The sequence below is a fragment of the Triturus cristatus genome, chromosome 3_2 (genome assembly GCF_964204655.1).
Source record: "Triturus cristatus chromosome 3_2, aTriCri1.1, whole genome shotgun sequence".
NCBI lineage: Eukaryota > Metazoa > Chordata > Amphibia > Caudata > Salamandridae > Triturus > Triturus cristatus.
Window position 1 is genome coordinate 947,443,812 of NC_140584.1, and position 15,768 is coordinate 947,459,579.

Sequence of the window (15,768 nt, forward strand, 5' to 3'; positions counted from 1 at the left end):
AATCATGTCTCTTCCTTACTCCCTTTCTCCTATAAAGTGTTGCACTGCGCTATGCTTTTGCCTGCACATTGGCATAGAAAAGAGGCATAGCCCTAATGCTGCACTAACTGAGCCCTAGATGAGTGACAGTCTAAATTGTTTCTTTTAATGCTGTAAGTTAAAGTTCGAATTTCTGGCGTAGCTGCTCATCTCAGCCAGTCGGATGTGCGCAATTTAAGGGCAATTTTGCCTTCAACAACCCATACGGCATCAGGATTGGAGACTGGTACTGCAGCCCCCATTTACCTAGTAGAGTGTTGGTTTGCTTCTCCCAGAGAAGGTAAGCCAAGCCTGATGCTGTTCTTTATTTTGAAGAATGGCATCTGGATTCACGTCAGTGAGCTGGGCTGTCGGTGGAAGCATACATCTGTGACTTGCAATCAACTGATGTGAATGGCAGGTTTCCTGGGATTGAGAACAAACAGCATGGCCAGTCAACGAGCCTTCATTTCATTTGAAGCATTTCCTCTGTAGTTTTATTTTATCCTGCAGACTGGCCACGTTTTGTGCTCTTTGGCTTACTCCAGTATTGGAAAACAACAGTTGATGGACAGAATGCAGAACAATGTCATACATTCACCCCAGTACAGAGATCTGGGCCTAAATCCATCGTTTTTTTGCTCACCATGCCATTCCATTTTGAACCCAGCCATATGCAAATCAGTCTTGACCCTGTGCCTCATGGAAACAGTCCAGCCCGAACTGCCAAGCCAGGTCCTCCCTGGAATGGAACCAAGCATCCTAGGACCGGTTTCGGGGTTTCACCCCTCTTCAGCCAGGATAGCTTGATTCCAGTGGCATGGAGAGCACGGGACTCACATGATGGATTTAACCCAGATCTCTTGACTGAGGGTGAATGTTTTGATTTGTTCTGCATTCCGTCCATCAATTGTGTCTTTTGCTTACTCCAGTATTGGAACTTTCATAGATTCCCATGCTTGTATCATTCCCCGTCGTCGGAATGGGAGTCACTGGTATACATAAAATAGCAATAGAAACCATTACCAAAACAGAAACTAGGCCTAGGCCCATTCTTGTTTTGCAACCTATCCACCTTTTTGTAAAAGAGACCCAAAAAATGAACAACCAATCAAATTAGCCTCACCCCTTAGAACCTTCCTGAGAGAAGCCCAGAGCCTCAGATTTTCTACCGCGCGTTGTGCTAGGGAGTATCCACTGAGCTCTGCTCAGTTTTTTCCTATTATTCTCAACTCTACACTGTTTTCACCAGTTTATCTTCAAGACTTGCTTGGACTTCGTGTCAAAATGTGTGACAAGGAAAAAAATCTCTTTTTAAAGCCTGTGCAACTTGTGCTAAGAGGAGGTATGTGGCGGACAAACATAGACTATTTACTGTTTGTACCCGGACCTGCCGCCTTGACCTGGCTCCAGAAGCTTAAGTCAAGAAAAGAACCGGTGTCCAGTGATAGTGATGACACAGCCTCTGCAACATCTTCCAGAAGGTCTGCAAAAAGGGCTAGAGTCTCCCCTTCAACTTCTGAAGAACGTCCTGGTAAGGCCTTGAAAAAGACCTCTCATAGGTCTGAAGGGCGTAGTCCTGGCGAATCTCCTCACCGAGGTGTAAAGGAGAGGGAAGGACTGACTGAAGGAGAGAAGTCTGAGAGGAAGTCCAGCTCTGTTCCCCCATCTTCTCCTCCTGCGGCTCCAAAAACTTTCAAAAAGCCCTCTTCACTCTCTTCTGAGGTGAAATCGATGAAGAAAGCTTCCTCGCCGACGACGCGGTCTACGACTGTCGACGAAAGCAGCAAAGGTACAGTCCCAGTCTTCTCTATCATCTATAGCTCTGTCGACGGCAAGTTCGACGCCGATACTACAACAGATTTTCGTGTCGACGACTTTGGCGCCGGTGATGCCTCCGTCGTTGTCGATGGTGCTGACTACGTCTACGAGGATATCGACGGTGTCCCTTTCTTGGTTGACGAGTCTGCCATCATCGTCATCGACGGCCCCGTCTACGACATCGTCGACGGTGGAAAAAATGACTATTTCTGGTAAAAAGCGCCAAATTACACCGGACATGACATCCCCCAGGAGGATAACTCCTCTACCTCCGGCACTGAAGACTATGATGGTCCTTTTGCCTGTGCGAACAGCCCTTCTCAATTGCACATCAAGTGCCAAGACACAGACTTGCAAGGGGATTACAGAGAGGAGCAACAATATGATCCTTCCTCAGATTATCAAGAGGACTACCACAAGGAGATGGTCTTCATGCCCTCCTCCTTACTAGCGGATTTACAGTCTATGCTTGTGGACTATAAAAGGAGATTTGCAACGCAACCTCCTGTTTCTGGGATGGTATCCCATATAGCTGCTTCTCCTGCTCAGCCTTCTATTCTCCTATTGCCGACACCTCAACCGACACTTATGGCTCAAGACGCACCACCTGTTGTGTCTCTCATTCACGATGATACCGCTGATGAAGACCAGGGCGCTGGTGCACTACCAGATCCTGACGCAGAGTGAGATGAATGTCATTCCTGATCTGGCTTCTCCTACACCAGCACCGGTGGATTCCCCCCTCCCCCCCCCCGCTGACATAGGGGGTTTCCATAAATTGATGGAAAGAGCCTCAAAGAGGGTTGACCTGCCCATGCATAAGAGCAGTCAGAATGCTTCCTCTATGATTTTAAGGAACCTTACAGGAAAGCGATTCTCTCAATTCCTATTGTTGGTCATGGATGGGATGAGGGACTGAAAGTAATGAAGAATCCTGCTACAGTGATTCCAGTTTTGCTTCGCCTTGAAAAGAAATATAAGGCTCCAGATGATAGTCCGGCCTGCTTGGTCAGTCCGCCTAAGCCAGACTCTGTAGTTTCTCAGGCGGCCCAAAGAAAATCGAGAAATCCTTCAGCTCCTTTCACAACACCTCCAGATAAGGAGGGAAGACGCCTGGATAATGCGGGCAAGAGGTTTTCTTCCATGTCCAGTCTGTTGGTCAGAGCCGCTAACACTTTAGCGATACTTGGGCGCTATGATCGCCAGATGTGGTGCGTTCTTTCCCCATATCTGGACCAATTGCCTGAAGATGCAAAAAAAGAGGCTAAGAAGATTCTTCAGGAGGGTGAGATAACATTGGCTGAAGTGATTGACTGAGCAATGGACATTGCATCGACTGCGTTCCACTTGCTGGTGGGAGCTGCTGTCCTTCGACGTCAAGGCTGGCTGAGGTCCAGAACAAGATCCTGGATCTGCCCTTCGGCGAGGCACTTTTTGGAAAGCATGTAGATGATGCTCTCCAAGACACAGAGACCACAAGATCCTTAGGGACTCTGCATTACCGCAAGGTCCCCTTCCGTGGAGCCAGAGGGAGAGGTAATGCCACATATAGAGGAGGATACCAGCAACATAGGTATTCCTCATAAGCATCGAATTCACAATCTTACCAGCCGAGTTATAGCCAGCGGCAAAATCAATCCTCTTCTTTCTCTCGGTCGCCTAACAGAGGAAAACAAGGACGCCAAGGGAGGGACGCCTCGAAGCGTCAATAGTGGTTTGCTGGCTCTGTCTACTGTCCTTTCTCCTCCTGTAGCACCAGTGGGAGGCAGAATCTCACATTACCTCCACAACTGGCAACGAATAACATCGGACTGTTGGGTACTGAAGATCATTCATTGCGGCCATACTCTGGTGTTCGTCCATCACCAACGTCCAAGCCCCCTCGCGCCACTGTATCAAGACCTCTCCTTCTCCTACGATTGGAAGTCCATCAGATACTCCTCAAAGGAGCGATGGAATCGGTGTGAGAAAGTGGCTCTGTATATACTGTTCCCAAATAGGTACAGGGTGTACAGAGTCCACAGTCCCCAGAGGTTTGACAGAGGCTAAAGTTAGATATAACCTTACTCTCTAAAGTGGTAGTTTGGTCGAGCAGTAAGGCAGTATCAGAGGACAGTGTAAAGCATTTGTTGCACACACTCAGCCAGCAAATGGTCTCACACACTCAATAACTGAACTCTAGGCCAATGGTTTATATATAAAAATATATGCTTGTTTTATTTTAGAACCAACAATAGGTATTAAAATATACTTTCTCATAATGAGATGCTTTATATAAATACTCTTGCAATATGCAATTGACTTTTGTAGAAAGTTACAAGTGGTTGCAATAGGCAACACAATTTTAAACACAATAATGCATTGAGTTCAATGGAAGTTTTAAAGTTATTTGCCACAGATTACTTTTGGAATTCCAGGACTGGATCCTAGATTCAGTCCTCGGTCAGGACTTGGAATCAAGTGATGAAAGTCAACCTAATTACTGTGATGATTTTTAGACAATATTTTGCTATTTTACAAGTTGACACTTAGAAAATATTTCATAGAAAACAGTCAATGATTCCCTATGGCAGAAAATTCAAGTTGCAGGTATAGTATGTTCTCGTTACTTTTGAAATCCAGTACTGGGTGCCTAGACTCAGTACTGGGACCTTTAGCCAAAACAGGTAGGTAATTACGTTTTCAGAAATTAAACTATTTTTAAAGAATATTTAAAGATTGCAGAAATAGACACTTAGAAGAAATTTCACAGAAAAACAGTCAATGATTTCCTATGGGAGAAAATTGGGTTACTGGTAAGTACAGTTGTAAGTATTTTTCAGAGTCCGTGCTGGGCACCAAGATCCAGCACTGGGAGCTCACCTAAGAGCAGGTGAGTATTTTTGTTTTCGTTACTCGGCTGATTTTTGGTGAATATTTTAAGTTTTGAAAAGTCCACACTTAAAAGAAATTTCAGGAAAGACAGTCAATGTTACCCTATGGAGAAAATTGAGTTATCGGTTTAAAGGTAAGTACTCGACTGGCAGAGTTAAGGTTCTGGGCATAGACCCAGGGGTCTCCCAGGGTCAGGTAGGTACAGTTGGTTCACCCTCAGCGGCACAAGGTCGGCTGGGTGCAGAGAGAGTTAGGCCCAATGTTATCCTATGAGAGGTGGGGGGGGGCCTTGGTTGGTGGCTGCTGACTAGCGGGCCACGTGGCTGTGGGAGCTGGGCTCCTGGTCACTTACTCAGGGCAAGTGGGGAAGTAGATAGGTGTAGAGGTTACACTGCCAGGGCCACTCGGGCGGCTGGGTGCAGGGTGCTTTTGAGCCTTCGGGTGCTCAATTGATTTCAATGGGAAATCTCCGGTTTAGAAAAAGACTGCAAGCTCGGGGACGAAGATTCTTCAGGTGCCACCACCACTTCGAGAGGTGAGTTGGGTAGTTGGAGGATAGTTAGGTACCCTGGGATTGGGCACAGGGGGCTGCGGGGCGCCGGGTGCAGGGGTGCCTTCTGGTGTCGGGAAATCTTACCCTCTGTTGATCGCGGTTGAGGGGCACCTGGTTCTGAGGCTGCAGGCTTCTTCAGGAGTGTCGAGGGAGGTCCTTGGGTGCAGGACAGTTGCCGTGGGGTCGTTCTCGTGGTCTTTGTTCACTCCAGCACAGGTAAGGCTTGGCGGGTGCAGAGTGGGAAGGGTTCGCGGTTCCGGGCTGCTGCCAGGGATTAGAAGTAGATTTTGAGTAGAGCCTCTACTCTTGGGAGTCCCAGTGCCAAAAGGTAGCCAGGTCCTCCGGGGTTTGTGAGGTTGCTGGCCACAAGAGATGCCGGGTTGGAGCAGGAGCAGGTTCGAGGGTCGACAGGCCAGTAGGGCTGGGGCCAAAGCAGTTGGTGTCTTCCTCTTCTTAGCAGCTGCAGGGCAGGTCTTCATTCTTCTAGCTCTTCTTAGGATTTTGGAATCTGGAAAAGAAAGGTTCAGGGTGCCCCTAAATACTAGATTTAGGGGCGTTACAGGTAGGTGAAGGGCAGGGACCAATGGGTCCCTGTCCTGGGGTGGGTACACCCCCTATCCTGCCTCTCTCCTGTGGGAGGGGGGCAGTAGCCTAGCCCTGATTGGGCAGGGCTTCCCATCTTCAAGATGGCGAGAGCCCGGAGATGTGCTTCACCTCTCCTCCCCCACCTGAGGGGTGGGGTTGGCAGGCTGGCACATCCCCTGTCCTTATTTGGGGTTTCCGGCCAAGCTTCCTGCCAGAGTGGGGGGTTGCAGTGGCCTGGGGAAGCTCACAGAGGCGGCATGCCTTTGAAGCTTCCCCCTGCTCATCCTGGGGGAGGAGATTTAGCACCTCGCCCAGGATGTGCATTGTTGCAGAACCAGGAGAGCAGGGGCTCACCTACCCAGGGGTCCCGCTACATGTCTGCTGTGTGGCAGCCTCAGAACAGTCGTGGATTGTCGGTTAGGTTTCAGGGGGCATCTCTAAGATGCCCTCTGGGGTGCTTGGTACATTAAACACACACTGATGCCAGTGTGGGATTTAATGTGCTGAGAAGTTTGATACCAAACTTCAGTCTTCAGTGTTGCCATTATGGTGCTGTGGAGTTCGTGTTTGACGAGCTCCCAGCACCATATACTCTTAAACGACAGCACTGCACTTGCAGTGCCCAGGAATGGACCTTGGTACTGTAGTGGCACAGGGCTCCTGCTCCTGTGCCCACACCATTGGCATTGGGCACCCATCTAGAGGGGTGGCTGATGTATGCCATGGCAGTGTAGGTGGTGGGCATGGCACACATGGATGTGTGCCATGTCGACTTTGTTTTTGTCTTGCACCCAAACACTCAGCCTGCAAAGGCAGTGTGTGTGTGTGTGTGTGTGTGTGTGTAAGGGTACAGGGCCTCTAAGGGTGGCACAATAGGTGCTGCAGCCCTTAGAGGCCTTCCCTGGTCACAAGGCCCTGGGTACCTAGGGTACAATTTACCAGGGGCTGACATGTGGCCAGGGTTTGCCAATTTGTGTTTTGTGTTTTAGGGAAGGAACATAGGCCCTGGGCACCTGATTGGCAGGAGTCCAGGGCACACTCAGTCAAAGTACATAGAGCCAAAAGTGGGGGCAAACCATGCAAGAAAGATGGCAGTTTCTCACAACCGGTCCCTATCTCTCAGCGGAGAGAGGGTTTCTATTCCCGGTTCTTCCTGATCTGGAAGACCTTAGAAAAGTGGCGCCCTATTCTAGATCTGAGGGAGCTCAACACCTATCTCATCAAACAATCATTTCGGATGGTTTCTCTGCAGGACATTCTTTGTCTTCTCAACTCAGTATATTACATGGCCACATTGGATCTAGAGGGGACGCTTATTTTCACGTACCTATACATCCAGCTCACAGGTTTCTTCGCTTCAGTCGCCAATAGCCACTTTCAGTTCAAGGTCCTACCTTTTGGACTCTGGTCTGCTCCGCGCATCTTTACAAAGGTGTTGGCTCCTGTAGCAGCTTTTCTTCGGAAACATCAACATCAGGTCTTCCCTTACGTAGACAACTGGTTGTTGAAAGCTCCTACCAGACTTGCAGCAAAGGAATCAGTCATAGCATGCACATGCCAGTTTGACAATCACAGACTGACCCGCAACGGAGAAAAGTCAGTTCTCTGTCCATCCAGAACAGCCAGATTTTTTTTTATTTTTTATTTTTTTTATTATAAAAACCTTTATTGAACAAAGAAACATGTTCCATCAATTACATAGCTTCAGCATATCGGCAATTTCAGCACAAAGCGGTTACATCATATGCAGGAGCAAGAGATAATCATCATTAACTGTGTTGTTCAGTGAACAGTGAGGACAGTAAGCAATGAGGTCCTTGTCAGCACGAACCTGTAACACATGGGGAGCATGGCAGAGTGATGTGACTAAACAGTACAATACCACACCCACACACGGGGAGGCCATCAGGGGGAATAATCCAGGGACAGAGAAGGAGAGGGCCCAACCCAGGCAACCGCCACCCACAGCAGGGGGGGGGGGGGCGGCCGCCAGCGCATGTATGACCTGCAGGTGTCATGGCGCATCAGTGGGGGAGACGGGATGCGTCAGGAGGTATGTCTTCAGTGGGCCCCAGATGTCGCGAGGAGCGGGGAAGAAGTTCAGCATAGGTGCAGAGTTGATCCTGCCAGAGTATCATGTCCCCCAGCCACTCTTTAAATTTGGGTGCCCGGCCCGACCCCATCTGCAGGCCACTCGGCGCTTTGCAAGCACTAAACAAAAAGACACAAACTTCCGATATAGTACGGGGATATGCTCAGTGTATCCCAGGAGCATAATAAGTGGCGACCTAGAGACAGGTGAGGAGGTCATGTCATCGAGTGCTGTGAGGACCTGCCGCCAATACTGTAGTACCGCGGGACATTCCCAAGCCAAATGTAAGAAATCGGCATGCTCTGCTCTACACCTGTCGCATCTGTCAGTCACGTAGGCCAAACGTATGCAGCCGGACAGGGGTATAATAGCTACGATGGAGAAATTTATAGTGGATGACCCGGAGCCTGCTACTGGAGGAGACCAGTTCCGTCTGCTTGCAGCAGTAAGTCCATTGTGCGTCAGTTATGTCTCGACCCAACTCCTCTGCCCACTTAGCCCGAGAGGCGCATAAAGTGTAGACATAGTCCCTATACAAGGTGTGGTAGAGTGTGGAAATCAGATGGGATGCGGATTCCGCACGCAGGACCAGATGCAGTGGTGCAAGGGTACTCGGCTCCGAGGGATATGTGGGGTGGCTAGCTTGTATGCCATGTCGAAGTCTAGCATAAAGAAACGTATCCATGGTGGATGACGGGGGTTCATGGCACAATTGTGTGAGCGAACGAAATTTACCCCCGATGTAGAGATCCCCCCAACAAAGAAGATGCCGTGTGCGCGCCATTTTATTGAATATGCCTTCCTGCAGTAGTGTAACCTCTGGGTGGTAGGTGAGGGGTAATAGTGGGGAATAGAGACCGGAACCAGGCACCCGGTCTAGGATCCGAGCCCATGCATTTATTGTGCATTCTAGGGAAGTGGAAGCACGTCCCCGAGGTGTGGCGCCACTTAGCAGGACCCCATCCAGCGGAATCGGGTCCGCCAGCCAGTGCTCAGTGGCAACATGCGGGGTATAGCGGGGTGCGCGAAACCAGAAGTGCGCAAAGTGGGCCTGTGCGCTTATATAGTATAATTCAAAGTTCGGGACGTCAAAGCCTCCCTGTGCATAGGCCGTACAAGGATGTCCCATTGAATGCGTGGCTGCTTTCCTCCCCATACCAGTCTAATAAGTTCAGATTTGAGTGTGCGGAAGAAATGGTGCCCAGGATCATAAGGGATGTTGAGGAATAGATACAAACATTTGGGGAGAATAACCATTTTTATAAGGGATATGCGGCCTGCCATGGTTAAGGGTAATGCTATCCAACGGGTGATGCAGCCAGTGACCTGTTCAATCGCGCATCCATAATTAAGCCTCATTAGCTCATCGCGGTCAGTCGTAATGCGAATTCCCAGGTACTTAACCTCGTCCTCGCACCATACAAGGGGATAGTCCGTATCAAAGGGGGTGGCTGCAGCAGTCAAGGGGAATAGTTGCGATTTAGCCCAATTAATAGTGATGCCGGATTGCCCACTGAACCTCACAAATATACGCATGATCGGGTTTAAATTTTGGCGTGGATTCTTAATATAGAGGGTTACATCGTCCGCGTACAGGGAGACCAGTATGGGACGGAGGAGGCAACGGAGGCCAGCGTGTTGGTAATGCTGAGAACAGCCAGATTTCTGGGAGCCATTCTGGACATATCCATCGACAAGGTTTTTCCAACCCAGGAGAGGTAAGAAAAACTGATGGAGATGGCCTCTCGGCTGTTAAAAAGATAGTCACATTAAGTTCGCCTCTACAAGTCCCTCCTAGGGTCCATTTCCTCCTGCATACCTCTGATCCCTCACTGCAGGTTGCGAATGCTTCCTCTCCAGGAAGAGTTGGATTTGCAGTGGCGCCAGGTCGACGGATCCTTCGACAAGGTCTCAGTTACCGTGGCCATGAGAGAGGCAGCATCATGGTGGACGAGCAAGGAAAATATTTCTCAGGGCCTCTCCTTAAGGATCGCCCCTGCTCTTCACATAATAACTACAGCCGCCTCGCTGGAGGCCTGGGGGCAGTATTACAAGACCTTCATTGAGCGGCCATTGGCTACCCTAGCATCGTCTTCTGCATATAAATCTACTAGAGCTCATGGTGATTCAACTGGCCTTGCAGGCTTTTCTTCCACAAATACAGCAGTCGGCAGTTCTAATACGTACAGACTATACGACAGCCATGCATTATATAAACAAAGAAGGCGGCACCAGATCTCGGCTGTTGTCAGAGGAAGCCCAGAGGATCTGGGAATGGGCAATCCAGCACAAGATATCACTCCAGGCGGAACATCTTCCAGGTGTCCTCAACAAGGCAGTGGACACGCTGAGCAGACTGAAGTCGGTCAGCCACGAATGAGAACTGGAGCACTCCATTCTACAGAAGGTTTTTCGCAGATGGGGCAAGCCTTCCATAGATCTTTACAACGCCAGAGAACAAAAAATGCAGATTTTATGCAAGCAGGCTTCACAATCAGGGATCGTTGGGGAATGCGCTTTCGATGGCCTGGTCAGGCGCATTTGTTTACACTTCAACAGAATGTAGAGAGGTTCTCTCTCAGGCCTGAGGACCAAGTACCAACAAGACATACAGGTTGAAGTGGAAGCGTTTCTGCATGTGTTGCCAGCAACAGGGTGTTTATCCTTTAAAGTCTGAACCGCATGAAGTTCTTCCCTATATTCTTTCATTGGCAAAATCGGGACTGGCTCACTCTTCCATTAAGGTGCATCTTGCAGCCATCTCTCGCTTTAGGCGCACGCCTTCAGGGCTGTCCCTCTGGTCGGCAAGAATAATTAAACAGTTTCTCAAGGGCCTTTTCAGGGTTTTCCCTCCAGTCAAGCCTCCTCCTCCTCTTTGGCATCTTAACTTGGTTCTCACCCAAGTCATGAAACCTCCCTTCGAACCTATTCACCAGGCGGATTTGAAATTCCTTTCTTGGAAGTTGGCTCTTCTGCTAGCCTTGATTTCGGCTAGACGTGTGGGTGTACTGAAGGCTCTCACTATTAAGGAACCTTTTCTCCAGTTCAAAAAAGGGACGGTGATACTGCGTACTAACCCTACGCTCATACCGAAAGTGCCCTCAGACATTCATTTGAATGAACCGGTCATTCTTAAAACTTTTTTCCCTCAACCGGCTACTCCGGCAGAAAAGGCAGTTCATTCTCTCGACATTCAGAGGTGCTTAAAATCTCCAGCGTACTAAGGACTTCAGGAAGTCTTCTCAACTGTTTGTGTCCTTCAGTAACCCTCGTAGGGGTTTTCTCCTTTCCAAGTAGGGGATTGCTCGTTGGATTACCAGCGCTTTCTAGTATTGTCACAGAGCAGCGGGCAAGCCCCTGGAAGGGCGGGTTTGTGCTCATTCCACGAGGGCGATCTCATCTTCGACAGCCCTATTTTCCTATCCGAGATATCTGCAGGGCGGTGACCTGGAGCAGTACACATACGTTTACAAAGCATTATTGCATGGATTCTGCAACGCAGAGTGACACAGCGTTCAGCCAGGCAGTCCTAAGGAACCTCTTTTAGTAGTGGTGAGTTTTCCCTTTCATCACTCCTTTCTTATTACTGTTTTTCAGCTCTTGCACATTCTTGTTTTACCTATTTGTATTTCCTAAGATTTTCTAAGTGTTACTGACTATTGCTATTGTACTTATGGTGCATATGCTATTGCTTTGCTCTTCGTTTTATACTGGTCACGATTCCAAAAATGTGCTGACAACTGCTAGCTACTCTAATACAGGCATGGGAATCTTACCTATAACTTTGGTTACCAGTATTGGAAACTTTCATAGATTACCATGCGACCCACCCTCCTCCCCTGGGAAAGCTCAGCCTCTACCATCTTCAGTGGTTGGTTACATAACGGCTATGAATATCTGAGGCTCCGGGCTTCTCTCAGGAAGGTTCTAAGGGGTGAGACTAATCTGATAGGTGGTTCATTTTTTTGGGGGGGCTCTTTTATAAAAAGAGGTGGATAGGTTGCAAAACAAGAATCGGCCTAGGCCTAGTTTCTGTTTTGGTAATGGTTTCTATTGCTATTTTATGTATACTGAGGACTCCCATTCCGACGATGGGTATGATACAAGCAGGGGAATCTATGAAAGTTTCCAATACTGGAGAACCAAAGTTACAGGTATGTAACTTGTTTTCTTGTCTTGCATTAACTGTGTTTTGTGCAAACACCCCTCCCCCCCCCCCCCCCCATACCTGTGATGGCCTTGAAAGCAGCTTAAATTGCCTAAACCCCTGCTCCTACCACTCGCACACCACCAGCCTCTGGTCATGCACACAGCTCCCTTAGGCCTTTTCATAACCCCATTACTACTACACAACATTCATCACAACACCCATCGTATTGCCTTTTCTAAAAGTCCCTGTACCTGCTCACGTCTCATTTTGTCTTTAGGTCTCGCCTGGCTATCGCGCAAGCAATCGCCCAGCGAGACTTATGTAGGGGCTTCAGAAAATGCTCCCAAAGGCTTCCCAGGAGGATCGGGTGGCGGTTACGCGCACAACCACGCGCATTCCATTTGTCACCAGCTACTTCGTGCGCCGCTTCACGCATTCAGAGAGATTTAGTAAGGGGCACAAGACCTTAGGAATGCGGTTTATGGCCAGTGCATGTGAGGCATTCAAGCGCGAAGCTGGCATCTGGCATCGGACTTGAAAGCAGCAGACTGCTTTCGCCAGCGCGCGCTCGGCCTCACTTCCTGCATCCCCTCTTACAACAATTAACTTTTGTTATAACTCGCACCCCATATGCTCGTTCCCTCTCACCCTTCCTTTGATGTCCGCTTTTCTTGTTGTTTACAAACCACGCCACACACTGCTGCACGCCACACACTGCTGCACGCCACACACTGCTGCACGCCACACACTGCTGCACGCCACACACTGCTGCACGCCACACACTGCTGCACGCCACACACTGCTGCACGCCACACACTGCTGCACGCCACACACTGCTGCACGCCACACACTGCTGCACGCCACACACTGCTGCACGCCACACACTGCTGCACGCCGCACACTGCTGCACGCCGCACACTGCTGCATGCTGCACACTGCTGCATGTTGCACACTGCTGCATGCTGCACACTGCTGCATTACTCACTGCTGCATTACTCACTGCTGCATGACACTGCTGCACGCCACAGTGCTGCATGCCTCACACTGCTACACGAAACACTGCTGCACGCCGCACACTGCTGCACACCGCACACTGCTGCACGCCGCACACTGCTGCACGCTACTGCATTACTCACTGCTGCATGCTGCACGACACTGCTGCACGCCGCACACTGCTGCACAAAACACTGCTGCACAAAACACTGCTGCACAAAACACTGCTGCACGCCTCACACTGCTGCACGCCGCACACTGCTGCATGCCGCTGCACGCCGCACACTGCTGCACGCCGCACACTGCTGCACGCCACACACTGCTGCACGCCACACACTGCTGCATTACTCACTGCTGCACGACACTGCTGCATGCCGCCGCACACTGCTGCACGCCGCACACTGCTGCACGCCGCACACTGCTGCACGCCGCACACTGCTGCACGCCGCACACTGCTGCACGCCGCACACTGCTGCACGCCTCACACTGCTGCACACCTCACACTGCTGCACGCCTCGCACTGCTGCACGCCACACACTGCTGCATGCCGCTGCACGCCACACACTGCTGCACGCCGCACACTGCTGCACGCCACACACTGCTGCACGCCACTGCTGCACGCTGCACGCCACTGCTGCACGCTGCACGACACTGCTGCACGCTGCACGACACTGCTGCACGCTGCACGACACTGCTGCACGCTGCACGACACTGCTGCACGCCGCACACTGCACAACGCCGCACACTGCTTTTATGCGAGTTTATGCTACTGACATTGTGAATGACAATGCCTTTTATTTGTTTTAAAACCAAAACATAAATAAAAGGCATTGTAATTTTACAATGCCAATAGCTCAAACTTTTATAAATGCGAGACCTATTGCATTGCAAATGCTTGTTCTGCTTTCTGGCTACATCAGACAGTTTGAACACTCTGTCAACAATTTGCCTAGTTTCGCTTAAACTGACTTTGACTCCTGACATGTTTTGTTAGTCTTTCTAAGCAGGATGCTAGCTTTATATGTTTTCAACTTTTCCAAATTACCATCCTTCCTTTTTGTTCAACACGAGCCCTTTTCTCCCTGATTTCTTTCCCTGCTTTAATGTTTGTATCACACTCGTATTGTTCTCTTACTGCTCCTTTCATTAAGCTCATCCTCCACTTTGCAGCAGTGAATCTACTACGCCATCTCGCTACAATTGAATCCTGTCACCTGCAGCTAATATATGCGTGTGCCTCCAAAACATTCCAATCCTCCCTCCTATATCTCACCTCCAAGGAAACTAAATACTACTCTTGGTCAAAATGCACCAATGTCTGTCCTAAATAAAAATAATGTAATTCTAAGGTAGAAGTGACCATATTTTGTTAGACTTGTTTGGGTACCTTTGATGCATTTGTTTTATGGTCTGAAATAGTTGATGGCAGCCTTTTGCACATCAAGGTTTGTTATTTGGCAAGGCTTGTTTAATCTTATTGACTGCCACCATAAGTAGTGCAAGGACGGATAGAATAGCACACAGATGAACACACTCGCACTCTTAGACTTGCTTTCTCTCACACCTTCACAATTGAGGCCCAGTTTGCTTCTCTTCATTTCTAAGAGCCACTGCAATTCAAGATCAACTGTGTTGATATACAATATATACTCCACAAATAAATGGATAGTTGGTCAGACCAGTTGTGTTCGAGGTTGTTTCACTAAGTGAAATTTAATACCAAATGAGTAAGGCCAGACACTTGCAGAAGGCCAGCTCATTTTTGGGATAGGACATCTCTGTACCAAAAAAGAAATCTTACTATCCACCCGGCCCCTACTGCTTTCCGCCTTTATGAATCAATTCTTTTTATGTGAGTTATTAAAAGTAACACATACACCTGCCTATATCCAATTGGCCAGCAGAGAAACAATTCAAATGCAACACTCCAATACCACGCCTCCCAGTTTCCCTCCTTTTCCCGATTGCTACTCCTTCTTGGAATGCGGTCACACCCTACTCCATAAATCTCAATAACTGCCCCTGTAGTCTGCACGAATGTCTATATCCTCATCTACTTTGCTACTTCCTTCAGGCTGTCAAACGCAGGGCCTAAAGGTATTTTAGGGTTATTAGTTCTGTGAATTCATTTGCCAGAAGCTCCAAGCAAGGTGCCCAGCATGTCTTAAAGTCCCCCTCTCTGCTTCATTGCCATCAATAATGTTCTGTCGATTATGCCCCATATTTTGTGAAGCCATTGATCATGGTCTGGTATCTTATTCGTTTCCCAATATCACCTGTTTAGCCGCACTTACCAGAGTTGTTATCATCTACCAATGATGATGTGAGAATATATGTGAGCTTATCGTCGACCCCTAAAATTATAGATCTGGGTAGCTGAAGAATGGGACACACAAACATCCTGTCAATGTCATTCAGAACTTCTCCCAGTACCTTTGGAGTTTCGGCAATTTCACAGTACGTGTAGAAGGAAGCCTTTTTCCCCACAACCCCTACCAGCAGTCCCTCGATTTGCTCTTATTCAATACATGTACTCTTTCAGTGGTGTAGTACTAGTAAGAGGTTAGAATTCTTAATGTTATCTTAATAGCTTCACTGGCCACAGTAATTCTAGCTCTTTGATAGACTGCTTACAATTCCCTATCTGCCTAATTTCTGCCCTCTCTCCCCCCCCCCCCACCC

General features: G+C 48.9%; 1 protein-coding gene across 8 annotated transcripts in view; it reads left to right on the forward strand.

Annotated features, from left to right (window-relative positions):
* Window positions 1-15,768, forward strand: part of GGNBP2 (gametogenetin binding protein 2) — a 407,447-nt gene that overhangs the window by 273,410 nt on the left and 118,269 nt on the right. The gene's annotated exons all lie outside the window — the stretch shown is intronic.